The sequence below is a fragment of the Ovis canadensis genome, chromosome 15 (assembly GCF_042477335.2).
Source record: "Ovis canadensis isolate MfBH-ARS-UI-01 breed Bighorn chromosome 15, ARS-UI_OviCan_v2, whole genome shotgun sequence".
NCBI lineage: Eukaryota > Metazoa > Chordata > Mammalia > Artiodactyla > Bovidae > Ovis > Ovis canadensis.
This window is the reverse complement of record NC_091259.1, coordinates 90374912-90394083: the sequence shown is the minus strand read 5'-3', so window position 1 is coordinate 90394083 and position 19172 is coordinate 90374912.

The window sequence follows — 19172 nt, the reverse complement described above, 5'->3', positions numbered from 1 at the left end:
TCTTTTTCAGTCTCAATATTAATTATAATTTTTTTACTTTTTAAAAATTAAGGTAAAATTCACAAATAATAAAAGTCACTCTTGAAAAAGTGCACAGTTGCAAGAATCTTGACAAAGGTAGACACTCCTGTTAACGCCACAGCAATCAAGATACAGAGCATCCCCGTCACCCCAAATGTTCCCAGGCGTCAGCACCTCGCTGCCGCCAGCTGGTCTCCGGGCCACAGCCAATCTCTGTTTTCCGTCTCGACAATTCGTCCTCTCCAAAATGTCATTTAAGTGGAATCACATAGTTTGTACTCTTTCGTGTCTTATTTCCTTTACTTAGCATAATGCTTTTGAGATTCATTCAGTCTGGACTGTTACGGGTAGCCGAAGCTTCTCATTGCAGCTGAGGAGTCTTCCGTGGAATCGCTGCGAGTTGTGGACATTCAAGCTGTTTCCAGTTTGAGATTCTCATGAATAAAGCCACGAGCGCTTCTTCATCTGTTCCCGCACAGACGCAGCGCTCTCGCTTCTCTTCGGGGGACTGTTGCGCTGCAGGTTCGGGTTTCCTACCCTTCCTTACGTTCGCTGTAGCCGTATTTCCCGGAAACATTTGCTCCTCATGCCAGTCACTGTGGAAGCATAGATGTCTAAGCAGCGTCTCCTTTTTATTCTATCACGCTCCTTTTATGCCCGTGCCTTTTCTGCTCTTCTCTCTCCCTCCTCCAAAACCCTGTGATTAGCCCGTTTTATCAGCTGAGTTTGGCAGCACGCTTTCTGGGTCTAGCGCCTGCACACTGGTGTCTGAGGCCGGGTCCCGGCTGTCTGTGGACCAAGCCACGTCCAGGGGAGGTTACGGGTCCAGGGGTCTAGTATATATCTAGCATATAGAATAGGAGAACAAGGATCTACTGTATAGCACATGACTGAATCTCTGGAAAAGCCCCTGATGCTGGGAAAGACTGAGGGCAGGGGGAGGCGGGGGCGACAGACGGTGAGACGGTTGGGTGGCGTCACCGACTCGATGGACATGAGTTTGAGCAAGCTCCCGGAGCTGGTGATGGACAGGCTGGCGTGCTGCAGTCCTTGGGGTCACAGAGAGTCAGACACGACCGAGCGACTGAACTGGACCGACTGTGTAGCACGGGGAGCCATCCTCAATCGTCTCTAATAATCCTCAAGGGAAGAGACTCCGAGAAAGTATGCCCATACATGTGTGCGTTTTACTGACTCACTTTGCTGACACCTGAGCTGCACAACACTGTAAATCAACTCAACTCCAACTGGGAAAAACTAAAGAGATGCACAGTCTACTCTGATACACACCATCTGCGGCTGAAACCCGGCATTCTCGGAAATCTGACATTTAATCAGAGGCTGCCAACAGTTAAAGAAGAAGCTGCTTGCTCTGTGGGACTCACTAGGAAGTCTTCCATGTCAGATACAACTTAAAAATCCATGTTTAGCTCCTTGGAATGTACTGCAGGACAGTTAAAAACGTCTATCTGCAGACACCTGATAGAAGACAGAAATTCCGAATAGAAGTTATCCATATGCCATGAGAAGCTTCTGCATATTTAAACCAAGAAGCTGACGCCATATGAGTGTTCTGTGAAACGCTCGTCATGTCTGCGACTCTCAATTTTTCCATTAAAGGGTCCAGGAAGCTCTTTTTGCCTTTACGTACTGTTCATGGGGTTCTCACGGCAAGAATACTGGAGAGGTTTGCCAGTCACTCCTCTCAGAACTGTCCACTAATGCCCATCCATCCTGGGTGGCCATACATGGCATGGCTCACAGCTTCATTGAGTTACGGAAGCCCCTTTAGAGGGCTGTGATCCATGAAGGGGATGGATCTTTACTGCAGCTTCTTATTGCAAAATTAAGATGAAGAAATTAGGGAAAACCACTGGGCCATTCAGGTATGACCTAAATCAAGTCCCTTATGATTATACAGTAGAGGTGAGGAATAGATTCAAGAAATTAGATTTGGTAGAGAGAGTGCCTGAAGAACTACGGACAGAGGTCTGTAACCTTGTACAAGAAGCAGTAACCAAAACCATCCCAAAGAAAAAGAAATGCAAGAAGGCAAAGTGGTTGTCTGAGGAGGCTTTAAAAGTAGCTGAAGAAAGAGATGTGAAAAGCAAGGGAGAAAGGGAAAGATAAATCCAACCGAATGCAGAGTTTCGGAGAACAGCCTTCTTCAGTGAACAATGCAGAGCAGCAGAAGAAAACAAGGGAATGGAAAAGACTAGAGAGCTCTTCAAGGAAACTGGAGAGATCGAGGGAACATTTCATGCAGGACTGGGCACAGTAAAGGGCAGACAGAGAAGGGCCTAACAGAAGCAGAAGGGATAAAGAAGAGGTGGCAAGAATACACAGAAGAACTGTACCAAAAATGTCCTAACGATCGGGAGACCCATGATGGTGTGGTCACTCATAAGAAGAGGTGGCAAGAATACACAGAAGAATTGTACCAAAAATGTCCTAACGATCGGGAGACCCATGATGGTGTGGTCACTCATGTAGAGCCAGGCATCGTGGAATGTGAAGTCAAGTGGGCCTTAGGAAGCATCTCTACGTACAAAGCTAGTGGAGGTGATGGAACTCCAGCTGAGCTGTGTAAAATCCTAAAAGATGATGCTGTGAAAGTGCTGCATTCAATACTTCGGCAAATTTGGAAACAGCTGTGGCCACTGGACTAGAAAAAGTCAGTTTTCATTCCAGTCCCAAAGAAGGGCAACACCAAAGAATGTTCAAACTACCAGACAATCACTTTCATTTCACATACTGGTAAGGTTATGCTCAAATTCCTTCAAGCTAGGCTTCAGCAGTACATGAACTGAGAACTACCAGATGTACAAGCTGGATTTAGAAAAGGCAAAGCAACCAGTGATCAAACTGCCCACATTCCTCAGATCATAGAGAAAGCAAAGGAATTCCAGAAAAACAACTACTTCTGCGTCTCTGACTATGCTAAAATCTCTGTGTGGATCACAACAAACCATGGAAAATTCTTAAAGGGATGGGAGTGCCAGACCACCTGCCCTGTCTCCTGAGAAGCCTGTGGGTCAGAAGCAACAGTGCAGACCAGACGTGAAACAACAGACTGGCTCACACTTGAGAAAGGAGCACAGCAAGGCTGTTCATTGTCACCCTGCTAATTTAACTCACATGCAGAGTGCATCATGAGAATGCCAGGCTGGATGAAGCACCAGCTAGAATCAAGATTGTGGGAAGAAATATTAACCACCTTATACGTGCAAATGATACCACTCTAATGGCAGAAAATGAAGAGGAACTAAAGACCTTCTTTTTTAATTTTTAAAATTTGTTTATTTTTTAATTGAAGGATAATTGCTTTATAGAATTTTGTTGTTTTCTATCAAACATTAATATGAATCAGGTCTTGATGAGGGTGAAAGAAGGGAGTGAAAAAGTTTGCTTAAAGCTCAACATTCAGAAAACTAAGATCACGGCATCTGGTCCCATCACTTCATGGCAAATAGATGGGGAAACAGTGGAAACGGTGGCAGATTTTATTTTCTGGGACTCCAAAACCACTGCAGAAAGTGACCACAGCCATGAAATTAAAAGACACTTGCCCCTTGGAAGGAAGGCTATGAAAAACACAGACGGCACGTTAAAAAGGAAAGACAGAGGTTTTTCACTTTTGCCAACAAAGGTCCATCTAGTGAAAGCTATGGTTTTTCCAATAGTCATGTATGGATGTGAGAGTTGGACTATAAAGAAAGCTGAATGCTGAAGAATTGATGCTTATGAACTGTGGTGCTGGAGAAGACTCTAGAGAGTCCCTTGGACTGCAAGGAGATCCAACCAGTCAATCCTAAAGGAAATCAACCCTGAATATTCATTAGAAGCTGAAGTTCCAATCCTTTGGCCAGCTGATGTGAAGAGCTGACTCATTTGAAAAGACCCTGATGCTGGGAAAGATTGAGGGCTGGAGGAGAAGGGGATTACAGAGGATGAGATGGTTGGATGGCATCACCGACTCAATGGACATGAGTCTGAGCAAACTCTCAGAGATGGTGAAGGACAGGGAAGCCTGGCGTGCTGTAGTCCATGGGGTTGCAAAGATTCGGACACGACTGAGCAAATGAGCAACAACAGCTCGCCAAGAATAAGTTTAGGATGAAAATTAGCTGTTATAAAATGCTACGAAGAAGGACTTTTAAAAAAAAGAGAGAAAGATTGCGCTTAGAGATGCCGATGAAACACTGCCACATATGGCTGGTCAAAGTCAAACTGTTGCTTGAAATGAGTATTTTGGGTGTGACCTGAGAGAAGAGCAATAGTGATGCCAAAAGTCTTACTGTAAAGTATTTATTGTGCTTTCCATTTCCAGCATGTCTCCATTTCGGTTCACGGACACGCCCACCTGCTCTTTCTTGCGGGATGAACACACGTCCCTCGTTAGCTTCGAGGGTGACGCCTGCAGCCTGGTTGCCTCCTGCCCTCCCCAGGACAGTGAGGAGACGGCTAGACACGCTTCCCATGGGCGTCTCCCCTTGCAGAGCCAAGGCGGAGGCGGTCTTTCTTAGGATTGCGAGGTTCCCTCAGCAGTAACTATCCGGAAAGTTTGAAAGATGAGGGTTCTTACTCACAGGTCCTGGAGGGTACTCAGCATGCCTAGCTGAAAGGGAAAGAGAGCCTGGACCTGGGGTTCTGCTTGCAGTGGGATCCCTGATGGGGGACCCAGGCTTTTCTTCAGACACACCCTTTAATGATGAATTTATAGCAGAAGAGCAGGAATTGAAGCGGCCAAATGGTCAGTTGTTTAAGTCAGCCACAGGTGAGGACTGACCCCATCTGCAGTGTGCTTAGTCGAGGTCTCCGTCTTTGAAGAGGTACCTCTGTTATCGAAAGCTTAATGCACTTGCATCATAATAAAATGAAATAAACCTGCCAGACGCTCACTGTGCTGTATACAATATAGAACTAGGCTATGCAGAGAGGAGGACCGTAGCTAAGTGGGTGAAACCAAACCAAGAGAAGAGTATCTCGTGACAGATGAGAACTGTCGTGCTCCGCCACTTCAGTCGTGTCCGACTCTTTGCCACCCCACGGCCTGCAGCCCACCAGGCTCCTCTGTCCATGGGATTCTCCAGGCAAGAACACTGGAGTGGGGTGCCATGCCCTCCTCCAGGGGATCTTCCCGACCCAGGGATCAATACAGGTGGATTCTTTACCTCTGAGCCACCAGGGAAGCCCCACAATGAAAATTACATGAAACTCAAATTTCAGTGTCGATTTGAAAAGGTCTTACTGAAACACAGACATTCTCATTCATTTACATATTATCAATGGCTGAAAGAAGAGAGTCTCTCACACCAGCCTGATGCTGGGAAAGACTGAAGGCAAAAGGAGAAGAGGGTGGCAGAGGATGAGATGGCTGGATGGCATCACTGACTCAATGGACATGAGTTTGAGCAAGCTCCAGGAGCTGGTAATGGACAGGGAGGCCTGGCACGCTGCAGTCCATGGGGTCGCAAAGAGTCAGGCACGACTGAGTGACTGAACTGAACTGAACTGATCACTTACAGTGAAAGATGTCAAACTCTTGATCTCCAAAGAAGAAGATTTAGCGTCAGGACCAGGGACCAGGCTTGAACACTCAAGAGCTTTTGTATAGCAGAGTTGTACTCAAGTATAAAAGGGACAAAGAAAGCTTCTGACACAGACATCAGAAGGGGGAGAATGCCCCCCTAGCTAGTGTTAGCAAGGCAGTTATATACTTTTTAATTAGTTATTATAATAAATGAAAAGAATGTCTCAAGTTTGTGAAAATTTTACCAGATCCACTCCCACAATTTTCATTTTAAGACAAGAGGATTAGAACTAAGGACAGAAAGATCCTACCAGACCCGCTCCCATCATATACATTCTAAAATATCAGGGTTTTCAGGAAGGAGAGGCTGTCCTCAAGCAGGACACACTGTTGTTGTGTGATCCCTAGTCCGGACTTTAAACGGAGCTGTTTGTTGTGTAATCATCAGTTTCAGACTTAAAGAAAAAACCATTTTATGTGACTAAGGAACCTAGAGGAAAAAAAATGTTTGTCCTTTCCTCCTCCTTGAGAATCCCAGACCCCTCTCTCCTTGGGGACCCCCGGGCTACTTATCAACCTGCCTGGGAATTGACAATCTCAGTAGTTCTAGAAGGTCTTATAGGTCTTAGAACCGTTCAACTTCAGCTTCTTCAGGAAAGCTATAGCTTTTCCAGTGGTCATGTATTGATGTGAGAGTTGGACTATAAAGAAAGCTGAGTGCCAAAGAATTGATGCTTTTGAACTGTGGTGTTAGAGAAGACTCTTGAGAGTCCATTGGACTGCACGGAGATCCAACCAGTCCATCCTAAAGGAAATCAGTCCTGAATGTTCATTGGAAGGTCTGATGCTGAAGCTGAAACTGCAATACTCTGTCCACCTGATGCAAAGAACTGACTCATTGGAAAAGACCCTGATGCTGGGAAAGATGGAAGGCAGAAAGAGAAGGGGATGACAGGGGATAAGATGATTGGATGGCATCACCAACTCAATGGACATGAATTTGGGTAAACTCTGGGAGTTGGTGACAGACAGGGAGGCCTGGTGTACTGCAGTCCATGGGGTCCCAAAGAGTCGGACACGACTGAGCGGCTGAACTGAACCTGGAAGCTCTTAAGATCTTGTGTAGCTCAGCCAATGACCTTGAAGGATCTGGGTTTTACTAGATATCTTGGCTCACTCCTCAGTGTTCACCTCTAGTCAATCAAGCAAATAACCAGAATTACGTAAGTCCTATTTATCAACAGAACAAAAGGAGTTCAGAGTACAGATTATCTCAAATGGATCTGCTTGATGAGATTAACAAATACCAAGTGATAGATGACTTTTAGTAATGGGTGACCTTGACTCCAAACCTCAGATGCTTGCAGCCTGAACGCTCTCTCAGTCTTGCTGGAAGCCACCTCAATCTTTCAGTTTCTAGTAAACATATAACATGTATTCCAATGCAATTATCAGCCAATACATGTTATTAATTTATTATTTGGCTTAAGCATCTGGGGCAGTTCCTTTCAGCAAATATTTGACAGCCTCTCACATGGCAGGCATTTTGCATGGTGCAACAGGAGATACAATGGTGAACAAGAAAGGTCTTGAGCCTATTTGCAGGGAGGAATACAGATGCAGACACGGAGGACAGACTTGTGGGCACGGTGGGGGGAGGAGAGGCGGGGGTGAGCTGAGAGGAGCACGGAAGCACGCACGTGTGTGCACAGCTAGCTGACGTGAAGGGGCTGCATGGCAGAGGCTCGAGTCTGGCGCCCTGTGAAGACCTAGAGGGGCGGACGGGGCGAGGCGGGAGGGAGGTCCAAGCGGCAGGGCACACACACATCCCGGTGGCCGAGTCACACTGCTGTGTGACGGGAACCAGCACAACAGTGTGAAGCGGTTATCCCCCGATTAAAAATAAAATTAGAAAAAGAAGAAAGATATAACCTTGCCTTCGAGGAACTCACAGTCTGGCAGAGAGGTACACATTAAATAAACGCAGTTAAATAATTCTGCAGATAACTAATGGTAATTCTCGTAAGTGCTGCAAAGGAAAGCACCAACCACCCAGACAGTCGATAACAGGGGAACATAACCAAGTCTTGGGAGGCAGAAAGAGCGACCCTGGGGAAGTACAGTCCCGCTTCACCACAGGGGACGTGTCCCAAGCCCCCAGTGGAGGAGCGAGACTGAGAAGAGTCTCAAACTCCGTATCTACTCTTCTCCTCTATATGCACATTGTTAGAAGAAAGTTGGGCTTCCCTGGGGGCTCAGATGGTAAAGAATCTGCCTGCAATGCGGGAGACTTGGGTTCAGTCCCTGGGTCGGGAAGATCCCCTGGAGGAGGGAACGGCTACCCACTCCAGTTTCTTGCCTGGAAAATCCCATGGACAGAGGAGCCTGGGGGACTACAGTCCATGGGGTCACAAAGAGTCGGACACGACTGAGCAACTAAGCACAGCACGTAGAATAAAGTTAAATGTATAGGTTGCTACTGCTGCTGCTAAGTTGCCTCAGTCATGTCCAACTCTGTGAGACCCCATAGACGGCAGCTCACCAGGCTCCCCCGTCCCTGGGATTCTCTAGGCAAGAACACTGGAGTGGGGTGCCATTGCCTTCTCCGAATGTATAGGTTAGGCACAATAAAAGATTAAGAACCGAAATAATAAAATAGAACAATTCTTACAACATACTAAAGTAAGAAGCATGTGAATGTGGTCTCTCCGTCTCTCTCTGTTTCAGAATGTCCTGCACCAACATTATGCCTGTCCATTTTAGCGAAGCACTCTGCATGCCCTGTGACCTTAATTTTGGCAGGTTGAGATGTGCCAGCCAGACTAACACGAGTTTCTCTTCCTTCTGCACCACTTCACGGGTAGAAGATCTGTTCTTGCTGTCAGCCTTGGCAACTTCAGCATACGGTTTTTTCTTCTTTCCTTATTAAGCCAGGAGCTTTTATCTGTTCACTTGAAGGAAGCACTTACCGCTTCCCTTCGGCATGCGGGAATGGCCAGCATCGCTACCCTGGTGCTTTGGGGCCACCGTTAAATAAAGCAAGCTCCTGGAACAGGAGCGCCCTGATACCATACGGTCAGCCTGGGCCCCCTGCCGGCTGCTGACTGATGGGCAAGATGCACCTGACGAAGGGGTGGTCCAGGTGCAGGCTGGACAGAGCTATCGTGAGAGCTCATCATGCTACGGAGAAGGGCACACAATTTTAAACTAATGAGCTGTTTATTTCTGGAACTTTCCGCTTGACATTTTTATACTATGGGGTCACAGGTAACTGAAAATACTGGTAGCTCAGACAGTAAAGAATCCACCTGCAATGCAGGAGACCCTAGTTAGATCCCTGGGTTTGGAAGATCCCCTGGAGAAGGGAAAGGCTACTCAATCCAGCATTATTGCCTGGAAAATTCCATGAACAGAGGGGCCTGGCGGGCTACAGTCCATGGGTTCACAAAGAGTCAGACACAACTGAACCCACAGCGGGGTCACATACTGCAGTAGTTAAGCTGAAGGCTGGGCTTCCCAGGTGGCTCAGTGGTAAAGAATCTGCCTGCCAAAGCAGGAGAGGCAGGAGACGCGGGTTTGATCCCTGGGTCGGGAAGATCCCCTGGAGCAGGACATGGCCCCCACTCCAGTATTCTTGCCTGGAGAATCTCACAGACAGCGGAGTCTGGCGGGCTGCAGTCCATGGGGTCCCAAAGCGTGGGAAGCGGCTAAGCAGCCAGGCACTCACGCAGGAGCGGGCCAGTAGAGAGAACAGGAAGCATCGCCACGCGAAAGCAAGCATTCTAAGGAGGAAAGGCACGCGTGCAAATACGCCTTGAGGCAAGAAGAAACGCGGCCCAACAGAAAAAGCGGAGAGAGTGAGGCCGCGACCTGATATACGGAGAGCGAGCGAACGCGGGAGAGACGGGCCAAGCCCAGAAGGCACAGCTCTTTAGAGGCCACGTGTAAAGCACGCGCTTTCACAGACGCAGAGAACAGACTCGCGCTGCCGCGGGGGCGGGGAGGGGCAGAGAAGGAGTGGGAGTCTGGTTTAGTAGAAGCCACTATTATATATGGAATAGACAAGCAGCAGGTCTTGCGGTACAGCCCAGGGAACTATATTAGATATCCTGGATAAACCATAATAGAAAAGGACATTAAAAATGTTTGCATGCATGTAAACTGAATCACGTTGCTGTTCCCCAGAAATTAATCCAACATTGTAAATAACTGTATTTCAATAAAAACAGATTCAAAATGGGAAAATAAAACATGGAGTTTCATTCAAAGAGCAACAGAAGCCTTCAAGGTTTTAACTAGGACACAAATAATCAGAAATATGGTTTTGAAAAGTTATGGGTTTAGGTGTGAAACTGAATACTCCAAGCCCAAAGAGTCACAGACATATTTTCGATTGTAAGGGGATTTAAAGAACTTTTTCAAACTAGATCAGCACAATGATAAAATATCTCTTCAGCAAGGAAAATTCAAAACTGACATTTTATAGATTAAAAGTCTTTGGGGAGTGTATGTCAAACTATGTTCCTTGAGAATTCCTTTCCTTTAAGTGGTGTCTATATATTAGCCAAGTTTGAGAATTGCTGCTCTAGCATTTGGATGGAGAATGAATTGGAAGGGTGTACAAGTGGCTGTGAAATGAAAAAAACGCTTGCTGCTTGGAAGAAAAGCTATGACCAACCTAGACAGCATATTAAAAAGCAGAGACATTACTTTGCCGACAAAGGTCCATCTAGTCAAAGCTATGGTTTTTCCAGTGGTCATGTATGGATGTGAGTTGGAGTATAAAGAAAGCTGAGTGCCAAAGAATTTATGCTTTTGAACTGTGGTGTTAGAGAAGACTCTTGAGAGTCCCTCACACTGCAAGGAAAACAATCCGGTCTACTCTAAAGGAAATCAGTCCTGAATATTGATTGGAAGGACTGATGGTGAAGCTGAAGCTCCAATACTTTGGCCAGCTGATGTGAAGAACTGACTCATTGGGAACGACCCTGATGCTGGGAAAGATTGAAGGCGGGAGGAGAAGGGGACGACAGAGGATGAGATGGTTGGATGGCATCACCAACTCGATGGACACGGGTTTGGGTGGACTCCAGGAGTTGGTGATGGACAGGGAGGCCTGGCGTGCTGTAGTCCATGGGGTCACAAAGAGTCAGACACGACTGAGCGGCTGACCTGAACAAGTGGGGAAGACAGAAATGTGGAAGTTACGGTGAGGGTGCAGAAAGTGTGGTAATTTAGCGCAGAGACATGGCAGCAAAGGCTGAAAGATGCAGGCTCCTCAAGGCACAGTGTTTGGCACTGATGAGATCAGTGATTGAGGAAGCCAGAGGTTGTCAGGCTTGACAACGAGATTTCAGGTATATACAACTGAGTCGATCGTTATTAGTGAGAAAACGAGTTAACAATTACGCACCGTCTTTTATGTACTAGGTACTGTTCTAATCACCCTTATGGTAACCGATCAGGTTTTTACAAATCTTAGGAGACAAGAGCTATCATCATCTACAGTTTACTGACAAGGAAACGGAGACTCAGAGAGGTTAAGGCACGTACCTAAGATCACACAGCTGCTAAATAGCAAAGATGGTGAGATGGAAATGCAAGTCACTCACATGTGTCCGCCTCTCTGCGACCCCATGCACTGCGGCCCACCAGGTTCCTCTATTCATGGAGTTCTCCAGGCCAGAACACAGGAGTGGGCTGCCATTCCCTTCTCCAGGGGATCTTCCCAACCAGGGATTGAACCCAGGTCTCCCGCACTGTGGGCAGATCCTTTACTGTCTGAGCCGCCGGGGCAGCACAGCAAAGATGGCAGTAGAAAGAAGGAGCAAGTCAGCAGGAGCAGAAAAAGACTTCAACTCTGGATATTCTAATTTTGAGATTCTTATGAGTGATGCAAGCAGAAATGTGGGGAAAACATTTGGCTACAAGTTGGGGCTCAGAAGGGAATCTAAGACAGGAATAAAACTTTGGGAAATTTTTGAATATTTAAAGGATTCAACCTGGATGTGAGAACACTAGAATTTGTACCATGAGGAAAATGATAGTTTAATACGAAGCCCTGAGAACACAAAGCATTTAAAGTTTAAATATACATAGTGAGTACAGAGAAGGAGTAGTCAAAAAAAAATAAGGACAATCAGGGTGGAGGTTGGTGCTATTGCTACAGAAGTATGTGGGAAATGTGTCTCAAATTGGAGCATCAATTATACCCACAGCTTTTAGAGTTCAGGTGGAAAAGACGGCCAACAGAATGGGAGAAGTTGTTTGCGAATCACATGTCTGATAAGGGACTTGTATCTAGAGTATACAAGGAACTCTGCAACAAAATCCTAAACGGATAAATGATCCCATTTAAATATGGGCACAGGATCTTTTTGGAGTGGTGAAAATGTTCTATAATTGATTGTGGTGATGGCTATACTATCTGAATACACGGAAGACCTCTGAGCCAAAAACCATTGAAATTACCTTGTATGGCTGAATTGTATAGGATGTGAATTATATCTCCCCCCACGCCCCCCCCCCAAAAAAAAACCTGTTTTTTAAAAATGTGGTCAAGTTAGGAGAAAACTGAAAGCTTTAGGGGATCCTAAATTAGCCACGATTAGATGACAGTACTTAACCATCAGAGAAAAGATTGGAGCGATCACTATAATTAGTAGCAGAACCAGAGTGATGACGAGAGCGTTTTGCCTGATAGACATCATTTAATAAATAATGGAGTAGCTAGAAATGAAGTGGATGGTCAGCTCACAAAAGTATTGCTTGAACTATGTAACTGGAAAAAATTCTAAGCATGGTAGTGGTTATATACTGTGGCATAGCTAACTACTCCAAACCCTAGAGGATTAACAATCGTTTTCTTGAAGGCATGGGCCAGCAATCTGCTCTGGGTTTAGCCAAATAGCTACTCATGTTATTCTATTCATTTGGTGGCTCAGCTGATGTGGAATGATCTGGAATCACCTCTCTCCAAGTCAGGAGCTGGCAGACAGACAGCTAGACTGTCTCAGTTCCTCACTATACTGTCCTTCCCGTAGGCCAGCTTTATCCACACATAGTAGGTCTTCAGATTCACACAACAGAACTCAGTGCAAAAGCAATTTTTCACCCTTCCTCTTTCATCACGTTTTCTAACTTCCTGCGGACCCAAGTAATTCACGTTAGCAAGCTCAAATTCAAGCCTAGAATCAAGCAGATCTCCTGTGTGGAGACATAAACTTTGCAAACATTCATGTCCAGGTATCACTTCAGGCCTTGAGATTTCGGGACTTTCCTGGCAGTTCAGTGGCTAACACTTTGCCCTCCAGTGCAGAGGGTGTGGATTCAATTCCTGCTCCGAGAGGGAAGCTCCCACATGCCTTGAGGCCAAAAGACCAAACACAAAATAGAGCGCTTTTGCAACAAGTTCAATAAAGACTTCAGAATTGGTTGGTGTTCACTCAGTCATGTCCGGCTCTTTGCAACTCCATGGACCACAGCACCCCGGGCTCCTCTGTCCTCCACTGTCTCCCAGAGTCTGCCCAAATTCATGCCCGTTGAGTTGATGATGCCCGCAAGCCAGCTCATCCTCTCTCATATCCCCACCTCCCCCCGCCCTCAGTCTTCCCCAGCATCAGGGTCTTTTCCAATGAGTCAGCTCTTCGCATCAGTTCAGTTCAGTTCAGTTCAGGTGCTTAGTCGTGTCTGACTCTTTGCGACCCCATGGACTGCAGCACGCCAGGCTTCCCTGTCCATCACCAACCCCGGAGCTTGCTCAAACTCATGTCCATCGTGTCAGTGATGCCATCCAACCATCTCCTCCTCTGTTCCCTTCTCCTCCTTCCCTCAATCTTTCCTGGCATCAGGGTCTTTTCCAATGAGTCAGTTCTTCATATCAGATGGCCAGAGTATTAGAGTTTCAGCTTCAACATCAGTCCTTCCAAAGAATATTCAGGACTGATTTCCTTTAAGATGGACTGGTTGGATCTCCTTGCAGTCCAAGGGACTCTCAAGACTCTTCTCCAACACCACAGTTCAAAAGCATTGATTTTTCGGTGCTCAGCTTTCTTTTTGTTTGTTTTTTGTTTTGTTTTGTTTTTTGATTTAAATTTATTTATTTTTTTATAGTCCAACTCTTACATCCATACATGACTGCTGGAGAAACCATAGCTTTGACTAGATGGACCTTTGTCGGCAAAGTAATGTCTCTGCTTTTTAATATGCTATCTAGGTTGGTCATAGCTTTTCTTCCAAGGAGTAAACGTCTTTTAATGTCATGGCTGCAGTCACCATCTGCAGTGATTTTGGAGCCCAAAATATAAAGTCATCCACTGTTTCCACTGTTTCCCCATCAATTTGCCATAAAGTGATGGGACTGGATGCCACGATCTTAGTTTTCTGAATGTTGAGCTTTAAGCCAACTTTTTCACTCTCTTTCACTTTCATCAAGAGGCTTTTTAGTTCCTCTTCACTTTCTGCCATAAGGGTGGTGTCATCTGCATATCTGAGGTTATTGATATTTCTCCCACCAATCTTAATTCCAGCTTGTGCTCCATCCAGCCCAGCGTTTCTCATGATGTACTCTGCATAGAAGTTAAATAAGCAGGGTGACAATATACAGCCTTGATGTACTCCTTTCCCAGTTTGGAACCAGTCTGTTTTCCATGTCCAGTTCTAACTGTTGCTTCTCAACCTGCATACAGATTTCTCAGGAGGTGTGTCATGTGGTCTGGTATTCCCATCTCTTTCAGAACTTTCCAGTTTTTTGTGACCCACACAGTCAAAGGCTTTGGCATAGTCAATAAAGCAGAAGTAGATGTTTCTCTGGAACTCTTGCTTTCTTGATGATCCGATGGATGTTGGCAATTTGATCTCTGGTTCCTCTGCCTTTTCTAAATCCAGCTTCAACATCAGGAAGTTCACAGTTCACGTACTGTTGAAGCCTAGCTTGGGGAATTTTGAGCTTTACTTTGCAAGCGTGTGAGACGAGTGCAACTGTGCACTCATCTCATCAGGTGGCCAAAGTATTGGAGTTTCAGCTTCAGCATCAGTCCTTCCAATGAATATTCAGGGTTGATTTCATTTAGCATTGACTGGTTTGATCTCCTTGTTGTACAAGAGACTCTCAAGAGTCTTCTCCAACACCACACTTCAAAAGTATCAATTCTTTGACCTTCAGCCTTCTTTATGGTCCAACTCTCACATCTGTACATGACTACTGGAAAAACTATAACTTTGACTTCCTGTGGACCCAAGTAATTCATATGACCAAGCTCAAATTCAAGTCTAGAATTAAGCGGGTCTCTGGTATGAAGATATAAATTTTACAAACATTCATATCCGGGTGTTGCTTAAAGCCTTGAGATTTAGGGACTTCCCTTCCAATGCAGAGGGTGTGCAGGTTTGATTCCTATTCGGGGAGGTGAGAGCCACATACACACCTCGTGACCAAAACGCCAAAACACAAAACAGAAGCAATATTGTGACAAGTTCAATAAAGACTTTAAAATGGTCCACATCAAAAAAAAAAAAAAAAGCCTTGAGATTTAATGAGATCACTAAAGGAAAAGAAGAATTCTGGGAACTGAACCCTAGAATATTACAACTTTCAGAAAATCAGGCACCTTGGGGTACACCAGTGGGAGAAAACCAAAGAGGATCAATCAGAAAATTAGGGGGAAACTCCTTAAAAGGATGGTGCTCCAGACTGTTAGCATAAGTATCTAAGGAGAAAAAGAGCCGTCAGTTGTCAGGCGAGGTAAATGAGAATTTTAAAGCCATGTTGAACACAGCAGTGTGGAAGTGACATGTGACCTTGTGACGTGAGCACCCCGCCACACCCCAGGTCCAGAGAAGGGGTGGGGGTGTCAGGTCTGAACAGAGTAGTTTTAAGACAGAAATGAGAAAGTAGTTGGTAGCTGCAGGACATTGTTCCTGATGTAGTAACTAGGAAAGCATGACGCATTTCTAAAGTCGTATTTTGAAGAGATTGGAGACCTGCGCAAGTAATACAGACAAAATGAAACAGGTGGTGGGACATGACCAGTAAGTGACTCTGTCCATTGAAAATGGACAACTGAGGCAAACCCAGGGACGAGCAGCACATGAGCGTTAGCAGAGGGAGAAAATGGAGGAAAGGATGTCATGATTAAGTCCATAGCTAAGCTGATAGATTCTATTCCTCCCAACTTTATTGACAAAAGTTGTATATATACATTTAGGTGACGAACAGGATGATTTGATTACACATGTATTATTAAATGATCACCATAATCAAGTAATTACAAATCCATCATCTCATATGGTTACCATTTGCTTGTATGTGAGGAGGAGAACACGTAAGATCTACTCTTGGCAAAATTTCAAGCTTACAATATAACAGTAGCTATAGGCACTATGCTGTGCATTAGATCCCCAGAGTATATTCATCTGATAGCTGAGAGCTTGCACCCTTTGCCCAACATTTCCCTGTTTCCCCCAAGCCACAACCCCTGGCAACTCCCATTCTACCACCCACTGCTGTGAGCGTGACTATTTGTAGATGCCACATAACCGATACTGTACAGTGTCTGGTTTTCTCTAACTTATCTCACTTCATGATGCCCTCAAGACCCATTCATTTTGTTATAAATGGCAGACTTTCCCTCTTTCTCATGGCTGAAAAATATCCCTGCGTGTGTGCATGTGCATGTGTGTGCGTGTGTGCACGTGTGTGCGTGTGTGTGCGTGTGTGTGCGTGTGTGCGTGTGCACGTGTGTGCGTGTGCATGTGTGCGTGTGTGTGCATGTGTGTGCGTGTGTATGCGCGCGTGTGTGCGTGTGTGCACATGTGTGTGTGCGTGTGCGTGTGTGCACATGTGTGTGTGCGTGTGTCTTGTGCATGTGCATGTGTGTGCGTGTGTGTGCATGTGTGCACAGTGTGCGCGCGTGTGTGTCTTGTGCGTGTGTGTGTGTGCATGTGTGTGTGCATGTGTGTGCGTGTGTGCATATGTGCGTGTGTGCGTGTGTGCATGTGTGTGCGTGTGTGCACATGTGTGTGTGCGTGTGTGTGTGTGCGCGTGCGTGTACCACAGTTTCTTTATTCATTCATCAGTTGACAGACACTTAGGTTGATGCCATGATCCTGGCTATCGTCCACAACGCTGCAAAGGACATGGCGATACAGATACCACTTTGAGGTACTGTAATCATGCTTGTTTCACAACCGAAGAATTGCTAACAGTTTAAGCTCAGGGGTTTGCGGGCTGGTTCCTGTTTCACTTAGACCTTCTTGCTCTCTTTCTTCCTTTGCTCCTGTTTTTTGGGAAATATATGACCACTGGCCCCTAGAACAGATGTGCTGATCTGGTCAGTGTAAAGACCACACTCGGTTCCAACATCAGCAAGGCATCTTGTGATGACAAGAGCAGCGTAGCCCCAGCACATGGCCTGCAGCCGTTTCCTGCTTCCCTTCTTCTGTAAATCCCGGATAACACCTGGGGGGTTGGGAGTTGGTTCTTTCAGACAGTAGTCCACCATCTCCCCAGGTTGCAAACTTCCTTAAAATAAAGCTACTTTTCCTTTACCCAACACTTGTCTCTCAGTAAGGTTTTTCTTGAGCAACAAGAAACAGAGCCTGAGTTCTGTAACAATACCGATTTCATTTCCTTTGGCTGTATACCCCAAACTGAGATTGCTGAACCAGACAATAGTTCTATCTTTGATTTCTTAAGAAAAAGCCTATCATACAGAGTGAAGTAAGCCAGAAAGAAAAACACCAATACAGTATAGTAACACATATATATGGAATTTAGAAAGATGGTAACGATAACCCTGTACACGAGACAGCAAAAGAGACACAGATGTATAGAACAGTCTTTTGGACTCTGTGGGAGAGGGACAGGGTGGGATGACTTGGGAGAATGGCCTTGAAACATGTATAATATCATATGAAATGAATCGCCAGTCCAGGTTCAATGCAGGATATGGGATGCTTGGGGCTGGTGCACTGGGATGACCCAGAGGGATGGTATGGGGAGAAAGATGGGAGGGGGGTTCAGGATGGGGAACACGTGTACACCCGTGGCAGATTCAGGTTGATGTATGGCAAAACCAATACAATATTGTAAAGTAATTAGCCTCCAATTAAAATAAATGAATTTAAATTAAAAACAAAACAAAATACCATGCTGTTTTTCATAACAAAAAGCTATGACAAACCTAGACAGCGTTTAGGTTTAAAAATCAGAGACATTACATTGCTGACAAAGGTCCGTCTAGTCAAAGCTATGGTTTTTCCAGGAGTCATGTACAGATGTGAGAATTGGACCATAAAGAAGTGCCGAAAAACTGATGCTTTCGAACTGTGGTGTTGGAGAAGACACCTGAGAGTCCCTTGGACGGAAAAGGAGATCAAACTAGTCAATCCTAAAGGAAATCAACACTGAATATTCATTGAAAGGACTATTGCTGAAGTTGAAGCTATAATACTTTGGCCACCTGATGCAAAGAGCTGACTTATTGGAAAAGACTGATGCTGAGAAAGACTGAAGGCAAAGGGAGACAGTGGCGGCAGAGGATGAGATGGTTAGATAGCATCACTGACTCAATGGACATGAATTTGAGCAAACTCCTGGAGACTGTGGACAGAGGAGCCTGGCATGCTATACTCCATGGGGTCACAGAGTCAGACACAGCATAGCGACTGAACGACAGCAACAACAGCCTTATCAGATATAAAGCATCTAATGAGTACTTTTCTCCCATTCTCTAGGCTGCCTCCTCATTTTGCCCATGATTGCCTTTGCTATGCAAAAGCTTTTCAGTTTGACATAGTCCTGCTCGTTTATTTTCCTTTTTACTATTCATGCTCTTGGTGTCACATCCAAACAAATCACTGCCAAGACCGACGTCAAGGCGCTTCTTCCCGCCTGTGTTTCGCAGACATCCGTCAGGGCTGTTTACTGGCCCGTCTGGTGGTGTCGCGCTTGCCTGCTTCTTTGGAAACTCGAGTCCGTCTCCTTTGGTTTGCTTTCTCAATACAGCCCTCCTCGAGGACTCCACTGGGGTTTACAACATCCTACCTGAAACCTAAAGTTTTCAGGTAGCAACTCTTGTCCATGAATGACTGCTAAAATGACCACTTCTGTGGGGGTATATATCAGAGACTTTGTATTCCACCAGCTTGCTGACCCTGAGCAAACATTTTAAAGCCAGAGGACTCGTTAATAGTGTTTGGAAGAACTAGGATGGACATTTCTTACACGCAGCATGTAGCATCCTTCCTGGTACATTCGAAATCCACAGCTGATGTGTATCTCAATGTGTTCCTCCTGGGCCAGAAAACTCTCAGGGGAAACTCTTGGGAAAAAGAAAAATCTTAGGTCAAAAACCACTATGCCTAAAATTTTTTAAAAACTAAAAAAAAAGAACTATGCCAAAGACCTTCCCATATGCCAAGCTCCCCCATCCTGCCTGTTCCAACTTCAGAATCACAACATCTGCTTCCATTTTTATATGTTGTAAGCCCTGCCCCCATCACACTGAATCTCTCAGGAGGTGAAATGGGAAAGAGGGAACATCACTGAAAACAGTCATTCACATAATTTATTCTCATTGGACTGAAAGGAACTTGAACCCTAATGGTTTAAGATGGG